Source organism: Panthera onca, chromosome D2 (assembly GCF_046562875.1).
Source record: "Panthera onca isolate mPanOnc1 chromosome D2, mPanOnc1 haplotype 2, whole genome shotgun sequence".
NCBI lineage: Eukaryota > Metazoa > Chordata > Mammalia > Carnivora > Felidae > Panthera > Panthera onca.
Window position 1 is genome coordinate 64,906,104 of NC_138349.1, and position 13,376 is coordinate 64,919,479.

The following is a 13,376-nucleotide window of genomic DNA, read 5'->3' on the forward strand; positions in this document are numbered from 1 at the left end:
AATTTATTCAATGATTCAAGGAATATTTATTGAGTCATGCTCAATAAATGTCATGCTTTGTACTGAATGGTAATAAAATGTAGTGAAAAATAAAATGGTGCAGTCTCCACCCTCGAGGAGTTTACAGTCTAGAAAGGAGGATTTCAAACTATAAATAAAGCACAATTAGAATTCATGTGATGGATAAAAGATTGGACACAGTTGGGCCAGACTCAAAGGAAACACAGATTTGCACTAGCAGATCTGCTGACCAACTATCCTCATATCCTGGGACACCCCTCAGTCCCAGGTTTGCCTAGGACTGAGAGGTGTCCCAGGATAGGAGACTTTCAATGCTAAAACTGGGACATTCCCAAGCTAACCAGGACAGCTGGCTCTCCTCCTAACAGGGAAGTCCCACAAAGGCAGGTATCTGCTTTATACTCTGGAGCATCTCCAGTGTGAGCCCCTAGGAATGGAGTACAATGGTTAAATATGGGGGTACTCTGGGGTCAAACAACACGTGCTCAAAGCCAGATTCCACTCACAAGCTGTGTAACCTCAGACACTTTATTCTTTCTCTCTGAGTCTCAATTTCCCCAAAATAGTGACATAGTTGATAAGTCGATGATAAGGATTAAATTAAAAATTAATATAGAGAATTATAAGGATTAAATTTTTAAAAATGGATACAAAGCTTTCTACACACTGCCTGGCACACTGTCCCATTAATTTTGCTACTAATGGCCACTAATTTTGCTACTTTGTAGACCCTCAACAAATATTTGTTGCATGAGCATATAATTGCATATACTTTGACAATTCTATCATGTTTCTGACAGTTACAAGTGTGTTTTTCCTTTGGAAGTTGGGTATGGAGTAATGAATATGACACCCCCTCACACACAGCCCACCACATGCATCTCAGACCACTCCTCATCACAGCTCTCCTTACACCTTTCTACATTCTTCTGGATCTGGTCATATTCCTTAGGAGTCTCTACATCCCACCAAGGCATGTCTTAAGCAGAACACTTCATTGTCCTGGTAATAGACAGAGTTACATTCTCTCCATCCCTCCCTAACCCTCAGCCCACCTCCTCAGGATGTCTGGTCTACCTTGTAGTCATTACTACTGTTAACATGGGAAATATTTGGTTGACTCAGCCAGGATCCAAGGAGTGAGCAGAAAGTTCCCTTCAGGAAACTCTCTCTCCCTCTCAGGAGAGGACCACTTGTACTCTTTCAAGGGTGTGCGGAAATGTACAGCCAGGAGCCAGGTCACATCTAATCTCTTAGGAGAGAGAGGTTGAGTTTCATCGGGAAGCAGGTTGACCTTGAACCAAACCAAAAATATCAATATGGCAAGGGGTTCACTGTCTAAATGAAGCAGCCAATGTGTATTATATAAAGAGTAATTCTAACAGGAAGCATTTTAGCTTCCAAAATAAAAGATTTCTAGACTCCTAGGAAAATGTAGGAAGTATAGAAGGAAAGACTTAGAAAAGTACAGAAAATACATTCATAATGCCCATGATTTTTCAGAGTTCTTCTAGGAGCATGTTAAAACTATCCCAAAATTCTGGAACCACACCAAAACTCTGATACCACCCTTTGGAATCTCATCCTCCTACACAAACGTATACACACACCCTATGAAAGTCACTGGTGTTGCAATCCATGCAATATGTGTCTCATTTATGAAGAGTGATTCCAATCGGAAAGCAAAACAGGGATTCAATGACTGATAGAATGCTGGACTAGGAGACTAGAGATGTTAGTGTCAGCCCAATCCATTTGTGACTATGGCAAATCCTTTACTTCTTTGTTCTTCTGTTGCTCTAGCTCTAAAAGGATCATGGCCATCTCTGTCCATTTCTCCTGCATAGGGAATTCATAAAGAGAAATAAGATCAAATGCATGGAGGTATTCTTCAGAATAGAACATATGCATACCTTATATTATTAATAATAAAAATTGGATTCAATAAGCCTGCTTTAAACAAAAGGCCAGGCAAGGGCAATTCCTCTGTAATAATGCCAGTCTTTTGTATCATGTAGACTTTGGAAATGTGAAGATATTTTGAAGCAATAGGAGGTGACTGTATAATCATTCTCTGTTAAATATTTTCAAGAGCCTTGCTCAAGTTAGTTTTAACTTTATTTAAATAATCAGTCAGAGCTTTAACACAGATATTAATTTTAAAACTCCCTTTCTATAGTAGATATTATATAAGCTTATTCTTCCTTTATAAAGCATTCAGTGCACATTGAGAGAAACAAGTAGTTTCTGATTATAAAGCATATTGAAAAATACAACTATCATCAGATAGTGTATGTTGGATAAATAACACTCAATCATGTGAGTCAGCCAACTACTGTGGATACGAACACATTTTTTGAGTCATGCTGGCTATTAATCAGTGGTAACACCAATGAACAGAATGAAAAATTTCACCCCAAACTGACTGTTGAAGTGTTGCACATAATATTGCCCATTCATTCTCCATGTAATTAGTCACACTGCCAGCTTTGATAAGGGGGTTGGGTTTCCTATATCTTTTCTGGTTTCTTGTGTACTGAACAGAAATTGCATTTGCTTTCACTTCTGCTTGTGATTGGAAACTTTGCTGACATGAATGTCACACCTGGAATAACAGGTGGAGCTGTGCTCTCAGTCTTTGATGAGCATATCAGTCCAGTAACAAGCAAACACTGTCATCAATAAGAAGTACACACTTCCGACTCACTGTGCCTGATAGCATTCTTTAGAAAAATGTCAGCAGTAAGGGGTCAATATCTTAATCTTACAGAAGAAAAACCCAACTTACCACCTGGCTGTGCTACTTAGATCTGCTACCTATTCATGTCCAGGTTCCTACTAGTTTGCTCTCTTGAGTGTTAGAGATCGGACAGAATTAGCAATTGATCAGTAATTATTGACAGGGTGTCCTTGAGCTGAGCTGATTTTGTCTATGTGGATTTTGATTTGACTCCCCTGTGACATAAGATACTTTTCATACTCTCAAAGAGATTATGATCTAGTGGAGAAGTCAAAACAAATATTTGGAAAATTAAAAGACCATGCAAATTGTAATAATACGGCTGAAGTGTAAGAATTGTCTAAAGACAGTAACTGAATAAATACCAAATGAATGATATTAAGGTCAGTGGTTTAGAAACAGTGCTCCAGGTAATCCCAAGTATTCAGGTGGGGGGAGCTCCCAAGGCAGCAGCAGAAGAGAAGAGAAGCTCCAAATGAGTAGGACTTCAGCCAAGCCCCCTTCCACCCCATCCACAACCTAGATTCTACCTCCGCCAGAGTAACTCTTGTGTTTGTTTTTTGTTTTCTGGGGTTTTTTTTAACTTTTTATAGTGGAAATTCACATACAATTTCATATCAAGAAAGGGATTCAGATTTGTTTTTTTCAAAGCCATTGATATATTTTTAAATGCTATGAATTTCAAAATTGCATAGTGTAATCACTAGTGTGTTTTCAGTAGGTTTTCTTGGTGGAAGAGAACAGAAGACTTGCCAGATGAAGAAGATTTGGATAGTCAGATGGCTTCCAGTTTAGTGGTTTATATAAAAACATTAAGATACTTAAACAGGTGGAAGTCCAAAGAGCTGGACTAAAGTTAGAGGACAATGCCACTTGTCCATAGGCTGTAGTGCAAGACAGTGAGAGAGAGGAGCCATATCACGATCAACACAGTCATTGAATAATCCATGTACACACATACAGGGTAGATATAAGAAAGCTCAGAGAAGAGAAGAAGGTTTCCCAGTAAAGAGGCAGAGACCTGAGCGGCTCTATAGGGAGTTAGTGTGGGTGGGACTCCTGGCCCATCTAAGGCAAACATAAGAGCTAGATCGGTTTCAGAAGTTAAAAGCAAGAGTCCTGGCTTGCCAAGAAACACTAGAAAAGTGAAATACAAGGACTAGGTCCTCTTCTCCCCCAAATCCTTTAGCCTTGAATAAAGTAAGCAGCAGAGAAAGCTCTAGAAAATGTCTTGATTCCACTTCTGCCTTCAGCTGACCTTTGAACCTAGCAACCAGGAGATATCAATTCTGCTTTTTTGTCTAAAGAGACGGAGTTGTAGGAAGTCAGAAACATTCCTCAGCACTTACAGCTAACAACAGAAAAATTGGTGTGCATTGTCTGAACACAAGTGATATATTTTTCGAAATTACACAAATAGAACTAAAGAATATTCAAGCACATCATAAGCATTCTTGGGCTACAAGCACAAAACATGGATAATTCAAGCATAAAAAATTACTAGAAGAATACCAGAGTGTCTTGCAGAATTAAAGATGAGGAACAAGGATTGGGAAGGGCAGAACAGGGCCGAGATGTGGGGACTCTCAACAGCAGAAGTCTAAGGAGCCCCCTCTGTAGGGGCTGCCTTTTGGGGTTTCCACCTGCTTCCATATCTGCATGATATGGAAGATTTACTTTTGCAGATTCTCCAAAAAGAACAGCTAGCTGTTACCAAGGAGTTTTAATCTGTGGTGCAGTCACCTATAGCAAAGAGAAAGGGTAAGTGGAGCTGGAGCAACTCTGTGAGCGGTGACGCCTCCACAGTGTGCAACTATTGCATACACCATTATTCCCTGGTCTAGGAGTCATGGGAGAAGCCATCTATGGGGTACTGGAATCCAATGAACTTAGTCAACCAAATATAGTAGTCATGATGGCCGCCATTTTGAAAAACAGAAATAAAGCAAGTTGTTCTGCTTTGAACTAGTTAGTAGAGCCTAATATTAAAACGAGTGCTCCTCCAATGGGTTCTTATGACAGTGTTTACCCCACTATTGTACATACTATTATAATTACCTGTTTACCTTTGCCCCCACCCCACAGACTAGAAGCATCTCAAATATAGGGGCTGTTTCCTGCTCACATTTGCATTTCATCTGTTAGGTGATCAATAAACATTTCTTACATGTAGGGAAACCATGCCTGTCAGACTCAGCATGGGCATAACTATTGGTCAGGAAAGGTATGTGTTCTTCAGGCAGAGGTTGTGAGTAAAATAACAGTAGATTACTGGAAGATGAGACCCTTGATCCAAGATTCATGCTGTGACTGTGGTTGGAAGGCTAATTAGAAATCAGGCAATACAGTCAGCTTGTGGGAGGCAGACCTCCACAGCACAGGCTGAAGCAAATGAGCCCTTGGAGGTAGTCCTGGTCCCTCCCCATCCTGGCTCCTAAGGTAAAGCCTGGCTGATCTTATTAAACGTTTGGGCTATTGTCTCCCAACTGGTTCTGCAACATCATATGCTGGGTCCTCTTCTTCTTCTTCTTCTAAATATTTGTCCTAAAATGGGAGAAGTAAATGTGGAGGTGCTATGTGATTCCCTTGCATCCTCTACCCAAAGAGAGATAATTTAATATTTTATTTTCTGTATAAACCATCCATAAACTGTTCATGTAAAGCCTGATTTCCAGGCAATCTGATTATGTCTTCTACTTCCCAAGGGGGTTTCTTCCACTCTACTGGTGAGAAGCTTTCCTCTTGTTAATCAAGGATCATGTTAATCATACCCCACCCCCATAGATGGAATTGAATAGTAGCAAAACCATCTCTAGTCTGGCTACCACTGAGGCCCACTAGAGACCACGGCTTCTTTGAAGAACGTTGCCAATATAGCTGACACTTCCCCAAATACTAACAAATCTCCAGGTCATCAGTGATCAATCTCAGAGTTAACAGATCATGTATCCTTGTGGATCACACATCTACTCAGAATTTTTCTGAGATAAAAGAACATGGATTATAACACTGCGAGCTCTTTATGCAACTTCTTAACAACTCTGTTCATGCTAATTAATTGCCAGCTCTTTGGAATATGATCAAAACCAAAGTCCCCTAGTGGCCAGGATGAAGGTCCACAGCTGATGCAGAAAACAGAGAGCCCAGAAGAAATTTCATCTGTCCTGGCAAGGAAACACAAAGAGAGAATCTGGGTCAAAAAGCAGACAGCTTCTACAGTGACATTTGCATCAAAGAAAAGGCTGAGAAAATTATTAACTATAGAATAAATACATAAAATGTAACAATATTTGAAACCAAATAGCAACTCTGTCCTTTAAAAAAAGCATTATATTGCTTTCTTGGGAAGCATATATCTAAAATTACAATAATTCAGATTGCTTTCACTCAGAAACATTTTGTTAAAAGATTGCCTTACATCATATTTGAAAAACATAAGCAGACTTTTACCAAATATAGAAACAAAGATCATAAACTGAAAATAGAAGCCAGAAGACAGACTCAGTGGAAACTACAGAAATATTAACATTGTATTAGATTTGGCAGTGAAGAAATAGAAATATATCGTGATTTACTACCTTTACAAAAGAATAAAAAATTAGGTGAAAAAAATATTCAAACTATCAGAAATAGCAAGACACTTTTTGGCAATACGTAAGGAAGAAGATTTATTTAACTTTGGAGAGGGTTGGCAGAAAGGGACTAAAATGAGAAACAATAATACCACATATTAACTTTGTTCTTAAACATCTACATTTAATGTATCAACTTTGGCTGTTGTTATATGCCTTGGCAATTCAATAAAGTTACTGGAATGGAAAATTGAAAATTTTTATTGTGATATTTCCAATTTCTCCACTAGTGGAATAGTTTAATAATAAGCCATTGCATATGCTTTCAGCATTCTCATTAAAATGAGTGAGCTACCATTTTTCTTTCTATTCCTAGTTATCAGCAACTTTATTTACCAGTGCATATTAGGTAGGACACAAAGCTCAGCTAACCATTTGTGGTTATAGTTTCTGAACAAGCAAGTATTACCTATTGCAAAGGCATAAGGTTTTAAAGCTGGAAGGAATCCTAAGTGGTTTCATATTCCGTATTTCTTAGTATCAATGAAGAAACTGAGGCTCAGAATGATTAAGTAACTTGTCCCAAGTCAACAGCTAGTCAATAGCTGAGTAGATGTCATCCTTCTAAAATGTTGTATTACAGTAGACTACCCTAGAATCCAAATTATCTCAGGAGTAGCCATTGAACATAGGCCTACAAATTCTTGTCTGGCAAAAAAAGAGAAAAAAAGAAACAGCCAAGGAGGATACTTAATTTATTAAAAGTCTACTTCAGCCTCTACCTTTACTTGGAATGGTTATTTTTCTTTTAGCTTTTATGAATCTGCCCCCAGTTTTTACATGGTTTAATGTTTTATAAAATGTCTCTGCTTTCACACATCAGAGTCATGCAGAATACTGATGACTCCCTAATTTGTAAGGTGATCTCTTCATAAAGCTGTATTAATTCCTTTGTTGGTCTTTGCAGAGTAAATCTACTTATAATCTGGTACCTGCAATTAAGTTGCTCATATAACAATTTATTTCCCTTTTAAGCAACAATCTGGGCACGTTTCTTTGGCTCAAGCACTACATAAACATTTATATTAACTATTAACCCTCCTGAGGCAATGGACTTGATGGAAACAGGAGCAGAGTGGAGCTGAAAGAACCAGGGGTGGATCCAGTTCTCAGTCTGGTTGCCAATAAGCCATGTGGCCTTGAACAAATCATTTATCTTCCCTGAACCTTTCACCGTGTGTAAAATGTATGAGGTCATTTTTATGACCCCTAAGATCTAAAACCCTGCATTTCCAAACTGATCATTTTTAAGCCACCCTTAACAATAATTATTATGTTTACACCCTAAGCTTCCATCCCGTTTACTTCCATGCACCTGATACATATTTCAGTCCTACCATTGAGAAAAGTAAATAAACTGCAACAAAATGTGACGTCTCCCCTACTATGCTGTGAACTCCATAAAAGGTTAATTCATTTTTATAGGCTTAGTGCCTGGCAGACTTGAAATTCTATGAATGTTTGATATATGGATGGATGGATGGATGGATGGATGGATGGATGGATGATTGCCACAGCATAGCAGTAAGGAGAACTTAAGTATAAGTTTACATTGCCTCTGTAAATAGCCTAAAGATCATTGTCCTGAACCTCATCAGACACTTACATGTAAGTTTACTTTTTTACAGCATAATGCTCATAGTACATCTCTTATACATGATCTCTTCTTGCCTAATCTTAGCCTGTTAACTTCCCTTCTTGATGATAAGCTTGTTGAGAGCAAGAGATGTGTCTAATTCGTCCCATTCAGTACCTATTCATTGCACTTACGCATAAGACTTTCATCAATTTAGCTAGTTAAATGAATTTTAAAATTAGTTTCAGTAGAATAGTAGCCAAATAAAATAAATGATACATTTTGTATCAAAGTATAAATCTTTTTGGGGGTGGGGGCAGAGGTTTGGAGTGAATTATCTGGGATGATAAAATTGTGACTTTTTTGTCCTTTTACCTTTTATTAATCTCAAAATTTCACCCCCCTATAAAAATCATTCATTCTTAGTGACTTTATTTTGCTTCATATATGGTCAGCTCGTAATTAACATAATATAATTAGGTCTAATGTAATCTAGGAAGATCTCACAGGAGAGGAAGCATGAAGAACCCTTTATTCAGCTGCAATTCAAAAAAAAAAGTCATGGTAGAGAGGTATTTGCATGGTTTCAGTTTATATGAAATCCAGTGGCATTGCAAAAGTATTCCCCTGACCTTGCATGCAAATCATCTCCACGTTGCTTCAATAGATTCTTTGTCAAATGTTAAGAGTCCACACTCCAGAATGATACAGAATAGCAACAGCATATTGACTCCTGGTGGGATGTCCTACCCTCTTTTGACTTATTATCATGTGGATTATAGGATGTTTACTTTAGTAAGATGTCGTTCTGTTCTCAGATGGATGCCCATTTCTCTGGTCAAAGGAGGATTTCCATGCAAGCAGTTCTCCTTTTCAGGCAACATAAGTTCCCTGATTGCTATCTCATCACTTTCAGATTCACAATGTCATTCTGGCATAAACAATGTATATGAACACATACATAAAGTTAATATTTTCTAACTCAGTTTTTTAATAGTCATCACAATCCTAATTATGCTATTAATCCATTATAATTATACTCATTATTACAAATATGATTTGTTCATGGGGATCTTCATTATTGTAAGCAGTACATTACTGTTATAAATGTTATCAGTAAACCATAACTGTTAGAAACACTCTTAATGTATTTATTCTTTGTTTTATCAGGTCCCACATAATCCACATGGGCATATTTATGTCTATATAAACTTCAAAGGAACCAGATAATCTCTTACTCCCAAAAAATTACTGTCATGTTAATAAAAATAATAGCTGAGGCTTATGGAGCACCTGCCATGTGCCGACACTAAGTGTGTTAACACAGATAATTTCATTAATGTTCCAGGATCCTATGAGGTAGAAGCTTATATTAGCCCCATTTTACAGATAAGAAAACTAAGGCTTATACAGGTTAAATAACCACTCAAATGTTTAGAGCTAATAAGTGATGGAGATAGAACTGGAACCCAATTTCACTTCAGATTACTGTTTGGGATAGCAGATGAACCTGCTCATCTATTTGTGTAATTATTTCTTTAACTTTAAGTTTGCATGTCACTTTTAAATTCTGTCTTAAAACCAGAAGTATATACAGAGTTCAAGTTGAAATGTTTGCAATAGGAATTACAGGCTATCAAAAATATAATGAATATTATTACTGCAAAATTAGCAAATACAATAAATCAAAGTAGGAGAACAATGCAAGTATTATATAATTATCAGCATAGTTTTCTGTGAATGTGCTGTTGACTGATTAATTTTACAATTAGTAAACTTATTAACTGTGTACCTTAGCAGTTTTTTTTCTTTTCAGTGTGTAAGGTTTAAAGTTCAATTTCTTTCCACAAAGATTAAAGATTTTCCAGCTGCCAAAAGATAATAAGGCAAAAATGATTAAAAGTAAATTTAACCACAAAGGTTTTGATAGTACCACATTCCATCCCATCCATTTATGAATTGATTTTTGTAAAAAAGCAAATATGTAAAATCTGATATTCATCGTTCCCTTTATTATTTTCCATTTGCTGTAGTCCAATTAGTATCACATTCATAAGGATCATGTGCATAAAATAGATATGAAACCACATTCCCTCTGAAAGTTTAAAAGCATTTTAGAAAATATGCCTAACACATTATCTTAATGAAGACAGCATACAAATCAGAAATGTTTCCTGGCTTTGTAACCTAAAGCCAAAACAATATGAAACTTAAGAGCTTTCAAAACTATGAAATCTAAAAAGTTTAAATATTTACACTGGGAAGCCAATAAGTACTTTGAGAATATGAGAATTCACCCAGATAGCCTTTAGAACAAAACAACACATTGTGATCCATTTTAAAACTGCTGCTGTATTTACAAATCAAAAGCTTACTGAGGGTTGTCATATTCAAGACCTTATAAAGCATACTCCATGGAAAGCGCCCTCAAAGAGCTATCTTTTGAACTCTCAGGTTTATTTTGTCTGTTTTTAATTATGAAAATAAAACAGACACCTGTTTCACAATATTTAAAGAAAGAATTAGTATTTCTTAGCCTATTTTTTTATTACACAAAAATCCAGGTGGACATATCAGAACCAAGAACTCAATTTTTCATCTAGAATTCCTTATACTCAGATCTTCTGAGGCCTATGGGAATACTACATTTTTATCTGCAAAACCATCTACTAAACTTTCCTTTCAATTAAAATAGAAATGATACATAGCAAAAAGGGTGATTACATGAGTACACTTTTAAGAGGCATATTGCTTTTAAAAAGAAACTGAAAATGGGGAGCAAGGATGACACAGTGACTGCTATGAGCTTAGGGTCCGTTAGAGCCAGACTCCAATCCTGGTTTTGCCACTGACCAGATACACCGCCTTGACTAAGTCATTCGACTTGATTAAACCTCAGTTTTCCTCATCCAGAAACTAGGCATAATTATGCTAATTCCCTAATAACACTGCTGTGAAGGTCAGGTAATATAAGCAAGCATTTAGCAGACTCTTAGAAACAAAGCACATATTCAATAAATGGCAGTTAGCCTCACAGTTAGAAAAGAGGTAAACAACAGGTAAAAGTGAGATGTCATTTGTCATGGATGCTGCAACAACGCAAAAAAAAAAAAAAAAAAAAAAAAAAAACATAACAGAAAGCAATTAGACAGCCGTTTCTATTTCCCTGGTGTGTTAGCGTAAAACAACGAAGCTTGGGCTGGACTAAAGAAGGAAATGCAAGTATCTTTCTTCACCACAAGCCATGCAGTTAGGAGATGGGCAATGAGAACTTGACCTAACAAAGAACCACATGCTCTGAGGAAACTGTGGATAATTAACTTGTTAAATAATTCACTGAAATCAACCACTTGTCATGCTGTCAACCGCTTGGTCACGGCTGAAGAGGCTGTGTAAAACAATGATGCTTACAATTCAAAACTCGTACAAAATTCCTTACTTGAAATGACCTCAAAGATCTTATTACAAGATTGAAATTAGGGTTACACCATGGCACACAGGTTTAAAAAGGGGGAAATGACAGTATCTTAGTCATTGCTTTATACCTAAGATTAACTATAAGAATGAAACACATAAAACTCCTCTTGTAAATTAAAAAAAAAAAAGTTAAATATCAGTAATCTCATATGGCTCAAACTAATTTTCTGGGGTTTTTCATGACACATCATTCTAAGTTCAGGGTAGCTTTGCCAGTCTACCATAGCAGGATGTGGACTAGCTTCAACCTTTTCAGAGTCCCTGTAAAAGTGGGAAGGTTAGACAAAATCGCAAACACAAAACCAATTTTCTACAGGAAGTTAAAGAATATAAGTAAGGTGACATTATGAAAGTAGAGTCGGCTATGTCACATCTGCATTAAAAATATTTTTTTTCCATGCAATCCTTGAGTACTCCACCAATTCTCCAGGGGCCAGTAATCCAATTTTTACAATATAAATTGACACAAGTTCCAAGGCCTTCTTTTGAATAATATTGAGCTCTGAGCTAAATCCCTGTTTTAAAAAAAAATTCAATTTCAGGGACTAATACACACAGCTAGTCCACACTAAGATCAGATGCCTCACTCACACAGGTGCACTCACTTCCAGGCATACTTGCAGGTCGGTATGACCATGTGGGTAGTTCTGGCCAATGAAGTGTGAAAGAGACAATGAGTATCTTCTCAGTGCTAGAAGAAAGCAAAAGGCCTATATGGTTTTCCTTACTACACCGCAATAATCAAGGAGGTCTTGAATTGAGATTACAGAGGCGCAAGATCAAAAGAGCTTGGATTGCCAAGGCAACTCAGATGGGATAACTGCCACAAAGAGTCAGACAAACCCAGTGGGTCCTTGTTTGAGCAAGAAATAAACTTTTATTGTGTTAAGACATTGAGAGTTTGGGGTCGTTTGTTACCACAGAACAGCCTAATGTAACCTAACTGGCAGAAACAATTTTGGAACTATCTGTAACCTGCCAGAGCAAGTGGGCTCACCCCTGCAGAGCCATCACACATCACAGCTGGATCTGGTAACAGACCAGACCTCCCCTGCACCCAATCACAGTTATACATCTCAGCTACGCCCTGCCAAGCCCCACAATGCAGCCCCAGGCGACAGTCCCACCTAGCCCTCCTGCTGCTCCACAGCAGACCATTGGGCACAGTGGACACAGAAGACAACATCTGAGTGCCCAGCTCTGATGATCAGAAGGGATTGCACTCCTGGGCTCCATGCAGTATCTCCTACACAAGGCTACTCCTCTAAGACTCACAGAAGTGGCGTGCACGTGGGTGGCTCAGTCGGTTAACCGTCCGACTTCGGCTCAGGTCATGATCTCACGATCCGTGAGTTCGAGTCCTGCATCAGGCTCTGTGCTGACCACTCAGAGCCTGGAGCCTGCTTCAGATTCTGTGTCTCCCTCTCTCTGCCCCTCCCCTGTTCACACTCTATATCTCTCTCGCAAATAAATAAACATTAAAATTTAAGAAAAAAAAGACTCACAGAAGTGGCTCATTTCTAATACATAGGAACAAACACAGAATCAGGCAAAATGAGGAAACAGAGGAACATGTTCCAGACACAAGAACAAGACATAAAAAAAAGACATTAATGAAATGGAGATAAACAATCATAATTCAAATAATGGTCATAAAGATGTTCGTCAAACTCAGACAAATGGATGTACACAGTGAGAGCCTCAACAAAGACAGAAAATATTAAAAAGTTCCAAACTGAAGTTATAAGCTGAAGAGTACAATAACTGAACTGAAAAACATACTAGAGGTTTTCACAGCAGACTGGATGAAACTGAAAAGCATATTAGTGATCTGGAAGACAGCACAACAGAACTCACCCAGACAGAACAGCAAAAAGAAAAAAAAAATTAAAGGGGCTCCCTTAAGAGACCTTTGGAAAAACATCAAGCA

General features: G+C 37.7%; 1 long non-coding RNA gene across 2 annotated transcripts in view; it reads right to left on the bottom strand.

The window, feature by feature from the left end:
- Positions 1-3,787: 3,787 nt before the first annotated feature.
- The window catches only part of LOC132685408 (uncharacterized), a 29,111-nt gene continuing 19,522 nt past the window's right edge, over positions 3,788-13,376 (bottom strand). The window contains exons 3-4 of one of the 2 annotated variants that reach the window (XR_013550464.1): positions 9,762-9,837; positions 3,788-5,925 (exon numbers count right to left, since the gene is read on the bottom strand). This is a non-coding gene — a long non-coding RNA (uncharacterized LOC132685408). The remainder of the gene's footprint in view (positions 5,926-9,761; positions 9,838-13,376) is intronic. The other variant, XR_009613084.2, reaches the window with a different exon arrangement.